The sequence below is a fragment of the Agelaius phoeniceus genome, chromosome 3, assembly GCF_051311805.1.
Source record: "Agelaius phoeniceus isolate bAgePho1 chromosome 3, bAgePho1.hap1, whole genome shotgun sequence".
Classification (NCBI taxonomy): domain Eukaryota; kingdom Metazoa; phylum Chordata; class Aves; order Passeriformes; family Icteridae; genus Agelaius; species Agelaius phoeniceus.
Genome location: NC_135267.1, coordinates 111527980 through 111540814, shown reverse-complemented (window position 1 = coordinate 111540814; position 12835 = coordinate 111527980). Strand labels below are relative to the sequence as shown.

General features: G+C 50.9%; 1 long non-coding RNA gene across 6 annotated transcripts in view; it reads right to left on the bottom strand.

The window, feature by feature from the left end:
- The window catches only part of LOC129118474 (uncharacterized), a 66744-nt gene that overhangs the window by 38789 nt on the left and 15120 nt on the right, over positions 1 to 12835 (bottom strand). The gene's annotated exons all lie outside the window — the stretch shown is intronic.

Below are 12835 nucleotides of genomic sequence, written 5' to 3'. Positions count from 1 at the left end.
AGCAGAGAGCAGGCGGCCGCTCTCCCAGGCACACTTCAGGCCAGTGAGGAGTACAGCCGAGTGCTCAACAGGCTCTGGAAATAAGTGGAAGTCAAATAAGTTTGCCACTCTTTGTCCCCCTTTCAATATCTAGCTTTGATCAAAATCCTTGGATACTCAAGTGGTTGTTGACTTAATGTAGTAATGAGACATAGCCTTAAGTGAGGCCATTTCCGTGCCCATTCAGGCTCTCTGAGAGCAAGGGATGCAGGAGGAAAAGCCTCTCCTGGTCTCTGGGAGCTGCAGCAGAGCCCAGAGCAGAGGCCTGGCTCTGGCTCCCAGGAGAGGCAGCAGGAAGGCCTGGTGGCCACAGCTACACGAGGCACACTTCAACGTCCTTTTTGTGCAACACAGCCTCGCTGGCATGGTGCTGGGTGACACCAAGAAATCCACTGGAAACACCTCCTCCAAAAGCTGCAGCAGGTGGCCAGCTCCAGTGAACACCAGACAGCATTGTCACCATTGCCTCCTCCTGGAGACCACTGGGGAAGAGGGTGGCACCATCCCAAGGACGTGGACTGGACGATCCTAAAGGGATCATAAAGGGTTCTGCGATTCCCTGGCGCAGGCTATCGACCTGAGCAAGGCAGCAGGGAGGGAAGAGCCCAGGAGCCCTGAGAAAAGTTAAAAATTCTCCAGGTGACGGGGAGCAGCTCAGCCAATTAGGATTTTAATTCCCCTCGTTATGCACAGCCAGTCAATAAATTCTGCACCAAGCAGCTGCTCTAATTCTTAAGCCCATTAAGCCCTACATCTGATAGGCGGGCGGGAGGGGCTGCCAAGGGGCACAGACGGTGCTCCTCGAGATATGAAACATTTCCTCTTGTGCATCTGGGTCACCCCACCCAGCCCCACTCCGAACGGGTATTTTATGGAGGCAGCGAGCAAGAATTTATATAAATATCCTGCCAGAGACACACACACACACACCACATATGGAGAGAATAAAGAGGTGACTGCATGAGGGAGCGCTGGTGCTGCAATGGAGCAGGAGAGCAGAGCTGGAGGGGAGACTCTGGGATGGAGCAGCAGGATTTGGGTGTCTGAAAACAGAGGGAGATGGTCCCAAAGAGCTGGGCAAGCAGCCAAGAGGGAAGAAAAGCAGGATCAGAGATGCAAGGAGGAAGAAAACTCCTGGAGCAGCATGGCAAGCCCGGAGAGGGCTGGCTGCCTCTGAGGTGGGAGGAGGCCAGGAGCCACAAGAACAATTCCTGGAGAGAAGGGGCAGATGGCTGGATTGGAGGTATTCCCCCCACTGCAGAGATGAAAAGGCAGGAGAGAAAAGGGAATACACTGGGAGTGGAAAAGCCTTTGGCAGCCAAGACGGTTTTGCTTGTTAATTGGCAACAAGCTAACACATTAATTACAAGCTAACACATTAATTACAAAGTTACTGGATGGTCAGGAAAAACACTGGCAGCAGAGCAATTCGCATTCCTCCGGAGACTGAACAGAGCCTGCCCTAGGCATGCTGCCTCTGCCCACCCACATCCAGGATCTGAGCACCCCAAGGCCCCAGAGCCAGGCAGAACATGAACAGGGATTAAAAACCATCCCACCTTCAGCTGAGATCTCACTCATCTCAGATTAGTGTGAAAGATTAATTGCAGGACACATGCATCCAGACAAAATTTAATTTATTCTCTTTTCATCCCTTAGACACAAATTTGACAATAAGCTGCCCACTGCACATCAGGAAAACACCAGCCCTACAAGGCACTGCTCTCCCTGTCAGCTCCACAGGGCCCTGGATGAGAGAGCAGCCCTTAAGCCTTGATCAAGGCAAGGGGCATAAATGAAAGTTTGCCCTCCACTGATCTCAAATGGAAGAATATTTCGCTTTTCCCTGAACCTCCCAGCAGCTGGAAGGTTGGCGCACTTTGGTTTGGATTCAAAATCTTCTTCCTGGAAGGAGCTTATGGGTTCCAAAGCTCCAGCATTAGGAAGAAATTATTCCCTGTGAGGGTGGTGAGGCAGTGGCGGAGTTTTCCCAGAGAAGCTCCATGTGTTTATTGCAACTCCTGCAAACAGCACTAATAAGTTTGCTAATAATGGCACAGATCAGCGGCTGCTGCTGGTAAATTAATTAGGAACGGCATCACTGTGCTCTGATTAGTTGCCATCCTTCCACCTTGTAATTTTGTCACCAGCTCACATTTCAAACGCCACTAGAAGCCCACTCGAGCAAGCCCATCCAGAAGGGGGGACCTGCAGTGTTGGGCACATGCTCAGAACTGAGAGAAAATGGCTTGAAAACCTTCAGAGCTTGTCAAGGCCAGTTTATTCAAGGTAATTAATCTGTCGTTTTGAGAGCATTATGTATTTCCTGCACAAGCCAGCTGACAACACGAGGCTGCTGCAGAAGCATCTCAGTGTAGCGGGCCCCAAGAAGCTCAGGGATCAGCCTTTCCCCTCCCAAAGCACAGCTTCAGCTGAAATTCATCATTACGTGGATTGGCTTCTCTCCCTTGCCTGCTGGGGTTTGAACTCGAGGCTCTCTGTTTCCTCGCAGCTGTGAGCACCAGGAATTAAGTGTAAGTTTTAATTCCAAAGCCCACTGAACACTCCAAATCCAAGGAATGCACCTCAAAGGCCTGTGGCTGCAGGGACAGGAGCCAATACTCCAGATCTAGAACTGCATCCTTCACCACCTTAGCAGCAACACAGATGGGGGCACAGAAATCTTTCTGTCACTTCTGAGTTAATAATTTAGCAGGAAATGGGGTTCCTGATGGTCATTAGTATTAATTATTCTGCAATGCCCTGCCCCTGAGGAGAGACTGAGGACACTGTGACACGCCCAGTGATGCACTGATGTACCTGCCTGCCCACCTGCAGCAGAGAGAATTTTAATTGAGTGGAACCAGAACAGCCTTCTGAGGTTCTGGGGGAACAGGCAGCAAGCCCTGCCAGGGCTGTTCAGATGCTCCGTGGCGCAATCCCTGGGTGCTGCCACGGCAAATGGAGATCAAAAGCAACAATAGTCTGCAATCAAGGATATCTGCATAATAGTTTTCCTGAAGGATGTTTGTGCAGGTGAGCGAGGAGTAAAGCATTGTTTCATAAAATGGTAATTTCCTTGTATCGCAGACAATGAATCCCATTCGCTCGCCGGGGTATAATTCAATTAAAGGGGAGAACCCCACGCCAGGCAATGAAATCTATCGGTTTGACTGCCATGCTGCAAATCACACCAAGCAAGAAAATGGCGTTTGGTCCTGACATCATGATTTATTTCCTACTCAGTATCTTATAATTCTTACAAGATAAGCCAGGGCAAGAAATTATCACGTGTGCGTGGGGGTCGTGCCTGATCCTCTTTATTTTCTCTTCCCAACTGCAGGACTGTGTGTTTCAGCCTTATCTTTGAAGAGGCCAGTAAAATAAATGGAAATATTTCACAGAGGCCAAGCAACCCTTGCTCTGCACCCATGGCTGGCTCAGGCATCTCCAACATCCAGCCACGTCCAGCATGGGACCGGAGAGCCCCACTGCTTCTCTTCCCCCAGCCCACTGCCCTTTCCTCAGGAAGGTAGAGAGGAAGGAATGCTTTGCTCCATGGAGAACTCTCTCCTCTCTCCCACCACAGGGAGAGTCCCCAGCAGCTTGGGAGTGACAGGGGAAGGCTGTCAGCTGTCCTGGATGAGGCCCCAGCATGGAGCTCTGCCAAGGGGAGGCTCTCTGCTTGCCAGCCTAGGGACACTGCCCGTGCCCCAGCTGTGCCCAGCCCACCTCGCCTGCCCAGATTCTTCTCCCCTCCCTTGGCAGCTGCCTGTAAGGGCACCTCAGCACATCTCCTTGGCTACCAGCAGGAATGCCCGGGCAGGGGGACGTGCTGTGGGGCTGCTGCCCTCCTCAGTGAGCGTGTCAGGAACCCTTTTCCATGGACAATCTGTGAATTCATTGTCCACCCAACGCAGCTTGGCTCTTGGGCTGCCCATGTCACAGCCGCCCTTTGCACGGCACCAGGGGGAAGCCGTGGGCAGCATTACCAGACACACTTGGCTTCCTTCAGAGAGACTTTTTTAGCTAATTGACCCTCCTCCTCCTTCTTTGCTTTCAGGATCTTAAAATCTTCCCCCTCTCACCCTCAGGGGAGCATCTTTTCCTCTCCTTGCCCACACTCCAAATTCCTGAGCACAGGTACACAGACATTCATTCCAGCCTGTCAGCAGGCAAGGAAAGCTAATTAAAGTATTGGTAGCACTGCTGGATGGCATTGCAATCCTCTGCAACTGGATCAGATAGCTGTCTGGCCAAAAATAAGCGGTATTTGAATTTATTGTATTTTTATTGTATGCAGTTTGCCCCTTTACCACCACTCCCCATAACACCTCTATCACAAAGATGTCCCCACTCCATGGAAATCTCTTCTCCCAGACCTTCCCGAAGGGCTGTGTGTCCGCACAAACCTGACCTCCCAGGGAAGGCTGTTTTCTCCCAAGTGCCCTAAAAACTGTGCTAACAATGGGTGTGAACAGACAGGCTGGGGAAGCTGCAGCAGAGGACAAGCCACCCAATGTGAGTCAGAGGAATAGATGGGTGACAGTCGCCTTGTGCTTTCCACTTCACCCATTACCTGCCCGTGCTTTTCCCTCTGGGAGACACGGTTGCACCGAGTCACTCCAAGTTCTACCCCTGAACCAAAAGTTAATCTGAGTTTGAGAACAAAAGCAGCGCTGTTTGTCCTTGCATGCCAAGGACTATGACTATTGAAAGGGTTCCTCACTACAGGCTTGTCACTGTCCCTGCTTTAATCTCCTCCTCTCTTCTGCTCCCTGCCTCCCTCCTGCTGCTCCAGAATGCTTGGCCAGGCCAGTGGGATGCTCTGGGTGAGCCCTGCTGGGGAGCCCACGGCCCCTTCAGCTCCCTAACAAGATCATCACCTCCTGCCAGAGAAGAAACTCCCACCAAAAATAATTCTGATATCCAAACCCTGTTACGAACTGCTCTTTGACACAAACGGCCTCGGCAACCCCAGCAGATCCAAGCGCTGCTGCGGATCAGACGTGTTGTGCCTCCAAACACCTTTCTGAAATTCAGGTTTCCTTTTCCACAGAATTTATTGTGTTCATCTGCCGACGGAATACAGCAAAACCCGCAAACAGCCATTTTTAAGACACCCTGAGCATTTCAGGAGCCGGGGCAGCGATGTCACACACATTAACAGCTGGTGACAGCCCAGCGCTGTCACATTAGTCAGCGCTGCAGCAGACAAGCATTATTTGCCCATCAGCCTTGAAAGCTATCGCCACGACCTGGGAAAGAGACAGAGACAGGGAACACATGGCTTGGATGGAGTCACACAGAGCATCGTTATCGAAGTGAAAAACAGCTCGTTTCTAAAGCTGTTGGCGGTGGAATTCTAGGTTATCCAGGTTATCTCCCGGCCCGCACAAGGAAATCTTGGTGCAGCCATTATCTGAGAGCAAACTGGTTCTGTAGTTTGCAAAATTAATAATATTTAGCCCGCTAGTTTCCGTAGTAACCAGCCTGCCATCCCTCCCTGCCTGCCCGTGGCAAGGTCTCTGAAGCATTTCACATAGCACTTATCCATTTTCTTGCTCTCACCTCGCTCTCACCTTTACTTTCAGCACAGAACGCAACACAATCCACCGCCACTAAAGACTAGGCTGAGAGTCAGATTAAAATTATCCCTGTTTGCCCTGACCTCTTTTCTCTGCAGGTGAGAGTGTCCCCATTCAGCAGCTAAATGAAGCAGAAATGATGGAGTGTTTGTTTTCCCTGACTTTTCCTCAGCTTGCCAGTAAATTTACAGCCACGAATATGAAGTGTTAATTTAATGTTCCCACTGAGCATCTCATTGTCAACAAAGGCTTCAAACCCTACGAGAGGAAAAGGTTAGCTCATGCAGAAAATGACCCTTATGGCTTGATTGCCTTCTGGTCCAGACTCGCTGCGAGCAGAAAGCGGAGGGCTTTGACTCGCAGCTTAATGCATTTGATGGCGATAAATGGGAGCTCTCTGCTCGGCGCAGGGACGGAATCACCTGTAATGCTCACTTATTTGTCTGCACACACAATCTCCACAGCCCCAAAGGGAAGTGGCCTCGTTGGGCCCCCCCATCCCCTCCTCCCCCCGCCCCCCCCCAAACTAATTTGACAGAACCGAAAAGTTAAACCCTTCATTATCCTCCAACTTCAGCGGAAGGGGCTTGCTGGCTGCAGATTACAACAGGACAAATTAGCGGTGGCGTGAAGCATGAAATTGCTTTCTTCACTTGGCGCTTCAAAACTTTGAGGCCTCGGCTCTGGTGACATGCAGAAAAGAAAAAAGTTCTTCCAGGGAGGAGAAAGAACGAAAGAAAGAAGGAAGGGAAGGAAGGGAAGGAAGGGAAGGAAGGAAAGAAGGAAGGAAGGAAGGAAGGAAGGAAGGAAGGAAGGAAGGAAGGAAGGAAGGAAGGAAGGAAGGAAGGAAGGAAGGAAGGAAGAAAAAGAAAGAAAGAAGGAAAAGAAAGAAAAGAAAGAAAGAAAAAGGAGGGAGGGAGGGAAGGATAACCAAAAGCCTCTGTGGGCTTTTTGTGGCAGAATTATACATGCAGAAGGCTTCACTACCAGCACATTTAGTTACTTTGCCTGGAAAAAAGACCTTAATACTCACTGTAAGTAACATTTACAGACCTAACTTGTGGACCAGTTGGAGCAAGAGCCACGGCATGGTTTGTGCTACACTAACCCTGCTTGGGATCTTTAGGAGAAAAAAACCCCTGATGGTGGTGTGGAACAGGACACAACAATTCAAAAGAGACTCAAATACCAGATTTTCTTTTTCTTACAGCTAAAACCAAACCTGGAAGCAAGACAGAGATTATGACACATGCTAACGCACACATGGTGGGACTATTCACTGGGAAATCAAGCAAAACCCTCTATTAACAGCCAAAATGTTAAAAAAAATAAACACCCCAACCCCAGCCAGAAGCTATTGACTCAAAACCCACAGAAATGCTTTTCCACAAGCGTTTCTGAAAGCCCAGTAGCAGAGAGGATTTATTTGGGTGAAACCCTCTTTGCACTGCTGGCATTTGGACTTCCAAAGCCTGCCTGGAGTCAGAGGTATAGGTAGAAGAAAATGTCACCCACTGGCCCAGCAGTTTGCAGCCCATCTCTCAGTGCTTCCCAAGGCAGACAGGGATTTCAGAGGTCACAGCTGAAGCACTGGCATTTCATCAAGGACCTAAATTACACAAACGAGCCTCTAACTCACCCACAGGCTGGCTGTGCACCTGCTGGGAAGCAGCCCCTCGCATCCCACATGAACGCACCACTGAAATACCAACCCCAGGAAAGCCAGGGGAAGCCAACGGGGCTCACGGGGACGCGGAAGCATTCACAAATGCGGGAATTGAATTCCACAAGTGCCGTCTGAACAGAATTTCCTTCAGCAAGGAGCAGGCATGGGTGTCCCCGCGAGGAGCAGGAGTGTTTGCAGACACACAGCTGCTCCCAGGCCCCGATGTTTTATTCAGTGTGTGCTCAGCCATGCCAGGCTGGAGCTCCACGGGCTGCTCCCAGCCACGCCGCCTTTGGGAGCCATTTGCCGGTCACATTGTCAGTTAACAGGAGTCATTTTGAAAGCAGCAATTCAGTCTCTACAGTCCTTTCCTAACAGCATTTTCAGCCTGCAATTTGGATGATAGGAAAATTACAACCCTGCTGCACTATATTATGTGATATAAATGTTATTGCAATTAAGCCGATGAGGAGAAACCCCAGAAAACAAAGATGTGTCGTCGCTGCTTTCTCCGTGCTCTCTCCCCAGAAGCTGAGCAGTTATGGAAGGGCAGTGCAGGGGAAGAAGTCTTTCCATGAGCTGCAGGGGCTGCAGGACCATGGGAGCAGCACAAAGCCCCAGGGACATGCTGGGATTTCAGCCAACAAGTGATTTCCCTATGGCACACACGAGGGAGAGCTGCTCTGAGGAACAAGGTACGGCCAAAAGCAGTCCAGGCATCCAGGCATCCTTGTGGTGATGGAATAGGACATGGCAGGGCACTCTGGAGAGAATTTCCCACCAACTATGCAGAGATCTTCATTCCTCATCTCTTCAGCTCCCACCCATAGTTTCCTTCCCCCAGCCCAAGCTCCAAAGGCCTCTGGAGCATTTTGATGTATCTGGAGGACATCAGCCCAGGTAGCACGGCATCACCTCACCGTGCAGAGCAGGAAAATGGCATTATAGGATACCTGTGCTGTGGGTGAGCCAGCCCCAGGGTCACCTGCAGGCAGTGCTGCTGCTCAGGGACACTGCCTGTCCCAGACACCCAGCCAGCTCTGCAAAAACCTGGCACCTTCTCCACAAAGCCTCAGCTGGGCGCTGAGCAAATGTTTACTGACAGGAGCACCAGCCATAGTAAATGACTTTGATTTCACTGTTTCTGAAGAGGGAAAAAAAATAAAGCAAAAAAGGAGTCCTAGCACTCATCATTTACTCCAAGGTGCTGTAACCAGGTAGAAACTTGTCTTTTATATGCTGAACTGTGTCCATGAAAACACATTATCTTTAAGTGGGCACTGGAGGAACCACACTCAACATTGACTTCTTCATGCCATCGCTAACACTGGATACTTCAATCATTTGAAGGTTTAAGTGGAGATTAGCAGAGACCTCACCTGCATCTCTCTCTGGCAGTTCAGCATGTTTTGGGCATGCTCTGCAGCAGCAAAGCCCCTGAAAGGCAAAGCCCTGCAATCTGCAGAACAAGGTCTCTGTCACAAAATCAGAGCCTGGAGAGGCACATGCCAGATCCCACTGCTCAGGCAGCTCCTAAAGGGTGCCCAGCCCTTCCCCACTTGGCTGCAGATCCCAAGCCCGGCCAGCACCTCAGCAGAAATCCTGTTTCCTCAGCAGTGGATGAGCTCAAACGCTTTAAGAAATATCCCAAGCAACTCTGCCACGCAAGAGGCCTGAGAAACAAGACAGTTATTTCTTCCTTTTTATTCTTTTTTTTTGGGCTGCCAGGCCTGGACACTGGAGGATTCCAGAAACTGGCAATGGCATGTGGCTTCTTTGAACATCAGGAAACTGTGGAAAGCACCGGTTCCCATGATTTTGGGTGGAAGATCTCCAGTCCTCCAGCAGACGGATCAAGCCCCTTGCTGGCAGGGAAGCCGGGGTGCCCGGAGCTGGGCACGGGGCTCAGGCCCTGCAGGCTGGATGCTCCCCAGCCCTGTGGAAACCCTCCTGGTCCTGCCCCTGCCCTGGCAGCGAGGGGACTGGCAGCCACACGTCCCTAATGGCTGGCTGGGATGTGCTGCCACGTCCGGCTGATTAGCTGTGGGTGATCCGAAATGTCAAACCATTATGTGCGACAGCCACCGCCACCGGCGCACAACGCCCTCCTAATCATGGCCTTGCTGGCTGTAAGTGGGAAAGGTGATGCTTAAAACACAGAGAGGAAATCAGCCTGAATTACTGAAACAAACCAGCAAACCCCTTTGTTCCTGTCAGCCTTTCCTAGGCTGGCGGAGGGCTCGTGTCCTCGCAAGGCGATTTGCAATATTCTAACTAAGATTAAGGGCATGAAAAGCCTCCTGTCCAACCCCTGCACCCAGGTACCTGCACACCTGCCCTGCAATGGGTCCATAACTCTGCTCTGTGAATGCTCCCACCCCTGGATGGGAGGAAAATCCTGCTGAGGGCAAGGGGGACAAAGCTCCTCACAGCACCTGCAGCCCACGGAATAAACGCCCCCTGGTGCAGGGCAGGACAGGGGCAATCAGCTCCTCCTCACACCATTTGCTTCCAAACACAGCTCTTGTCCACATGTGCTCTCACTCCAGCACTCTGGAACAGGCAGCCTGAAAACACTCCTGGCCAAAACCAGACCCAAATGATGCCGCATTCAGCTACCGTCATGCTTGACACTTCTCATGATTTCTTGGGAAAATGTTAATTTGAAACATTTCTATACTCCACGCCAGTGCCACAGCAGGGAATAATCGCCCCATTTCAAGCTCAGAGCAAGGCTCAGATATAGGGAAATATTAAACAAGGATAAGAGCAAGAAACTGTTAAATGTCAAAAATATTTTACTGCCAGTTCAACAACAAAGTCTGGAGGAGATAAGTCTGTGTGTGTACTAATGTTATATAAAAAAGTGATTATTCAGCCCTGGGAACAGAGCTATTGATTCCAGTAACAAAGGGCACTATATAGACTACAGTGGGTTTGCTCTTTTTAGCCTGGGAAAATTGATTTTCTTAAACTTTCCCTTGAACCTGCAGTAGGGTTTAATCTGAACCTAAAGGAGCCTTTTAAGAACTCCCATAAATTAAAATGATATCTCTTCATTTGGCACATTTTGGGTTCCTGCTGTTCCAGCAGAGCCACGAGAAACGCTGGAGAAAGAGGTGGGAGGAAGTGATAAGAGCATTTTGTGACAGCTTCCCTGCACGTTTGTTTCCACACACTAGAAATAACATGTAAACATTTAGATGCTTGTTTCTATACATTAGAAACAATATGAAAACACTGAAAGTGACAATGGGTGAAGGTGTGAGCCCCTCACACCCAATTCTGTGACCATGGGTGAAGGTGTGACCCCTCACACCCCATCTCTGTGACCATGGGTGAGAGTGTGAGCCCCTCACACCCATCTCCATGACCATGGGTGAAGGCGTGAACACCCCACAACCCATCTCTGTGGCCATGGGTGAGGGTGTGACCCCTCACACCCATCTCTGTGATCCTAAATGAAGGTGTGAGCACCCTACACACCCCATCTCTGTGTCACTGGGTCCAGGGAGATGTGACCCCTCCCAGAGCCCCTCTGTGTGTCCCTGGGCCCCGTGGAGGTGTCCCCCTGCCAGGTCACACCATCCCCTGCCCCACACCCGTGCTGTGCCCTGTTTACAGCTCCCGCACACCGTCTCCTTTGTGGCCCCACTGAAAACCCGCAGTGTGCAGCACACCACTGTACATTTACGCTCTTGTTTTCCCCCCAGTGAGGCAGTAAATGACCTTTTATTCAAACAACAATTCCTAAAACAAAACCAAAAGCCAGCCCCTGGTCAGATGTGCGCGCGGCGAGGCAGGGTTTGTTATTTAAGCGGCAGCCAGACTGTGTGCTATGCAAACAAACCCCACGCTCTGTTCTCCCAACCTCCTGCTGACTTTGCAACTAATTTTGTTAGCGAGGAGAACACACTGAGCCTGACATCAATGCAGCAAAGAGCCCCGAGACGTTTGTTCATAACTTTGTAACAAACATTGATCAATCGATTTTTGCCCGCGTGGGGAGGGAAAAGCCCACAAACAAAACAAAACACATATGGGGAGATATTTTTTTTAATGGCACAAAGGGCAATTAGGAACCCAACCTTCCAGTGAAATGAGATTCCTTACAGTCCTCTGTGCTTTTAAGTCTTCCCCTTATGCTCAATGGAAGCAAAATCTACTGCCAAGCCTACAAAGGAGGAAAAAAATCAGCTGCAACCAAGAGATGGTCGGTGGGCCTGGCGCAGCATTTCTGAACGCGACAGAACAAAGACAGGTGAAGGCTCCTGACAAAGTGAAGGACACCCTATCCCACGTGCACAGCCTTTTGCACTGTGTATCAGATCAATGCAGAACCAGCAAAACAGAGAAAACACTAATTAGCTATCCAAAATAACTGAGTGCTGTGTAAACAGCGCAACATGAGCGTGTTTACCCAAGCCCACTCCTCCAGCTGTGCACCACAGCAGCACGGAGGGACCCTGGCGCTCCTCACCTGGCCAGGCAGGACAGGTGGCACAAGGATCCATGGGGGCACAGCTGATCCAGCCTGCATTCCCTATGGTGTCTGGAACAAGCTGCTCCCCGAGCAGCCTCCCAGCCACTGGCACTGTGGCTCTGCTCAAAGGTAGCTCATGGGCACATTTGATCACAGATCTAGGCAAAACTTGACCTGGGTATGTTTCAGCCAAGCTCCAGCCCTCAGCCCGGACATTTCATCACCCTAGGCAGGTGCCCAGGATCCTGCCTGCCCTTTTCCCAAGGTGTTCCTCAGCACTATGGGGTCAGCAGCCTCCCACCCCTCTCCTGCAGAGTGGGACTGTCCAACACCCCTGGAATGTTGCAAACCCACCTGGAACAGGAACTCCCACAGGAGGGATGCTGAGCCTGGAAAACCAAACAGCTTGGACACTGCAGGGCCCAGGGAAAACACCTCCTGCATGCAAGAGCCCAGGGCTGCCAGACACAGCTCCAGGGAAAACAGCATTGTGATTTCAGATACAACAGCAGACAGTGGAGAAGAAAGACAAAGCACAACTTCCAAAGTTTACTCTTGCAGCCCAACCAACAGCTCACGACAGTACTTCCTTGGCAAGCAGCTGTGACCTTATTTTTCCTTTGGAAACAGCCCTGAGGTTTCACTGACACAGACGATCACCTGCTCATTAGCAGGTCCCTGAGCAGGGAAATGCCACGGGGTGATTCCAGCACTGCCAGGCTGCTCCCGGGGAAGGAAGGAAGGTGGCTGCCCAGACTGTGTCCCTCCTACGGCCGGTGACATTTAGCCGGTCCCTGGGAGCTGCTGAGCCACAGAGCCCCTGGCTGTCAGTCTCCTGCTCTGCATCCCTGGATGCTGTAATCACAGCAGCATCCCCTCCCAGCCCTGCCCCTCTGCCCTCCTGGTTCCACACAATCCACTGAGACCCTCTGCTCCAACTCCATCCCTGCAGCCACTCTGCCTGGAACTGCCCGAGAGCAGGCGGTGCCACTGGGCAGGGAGAGCAGGGTTTTAAAGCTACCCCTGATAAAATGAGTTCTCCTAATAGTTCTGAGCGCT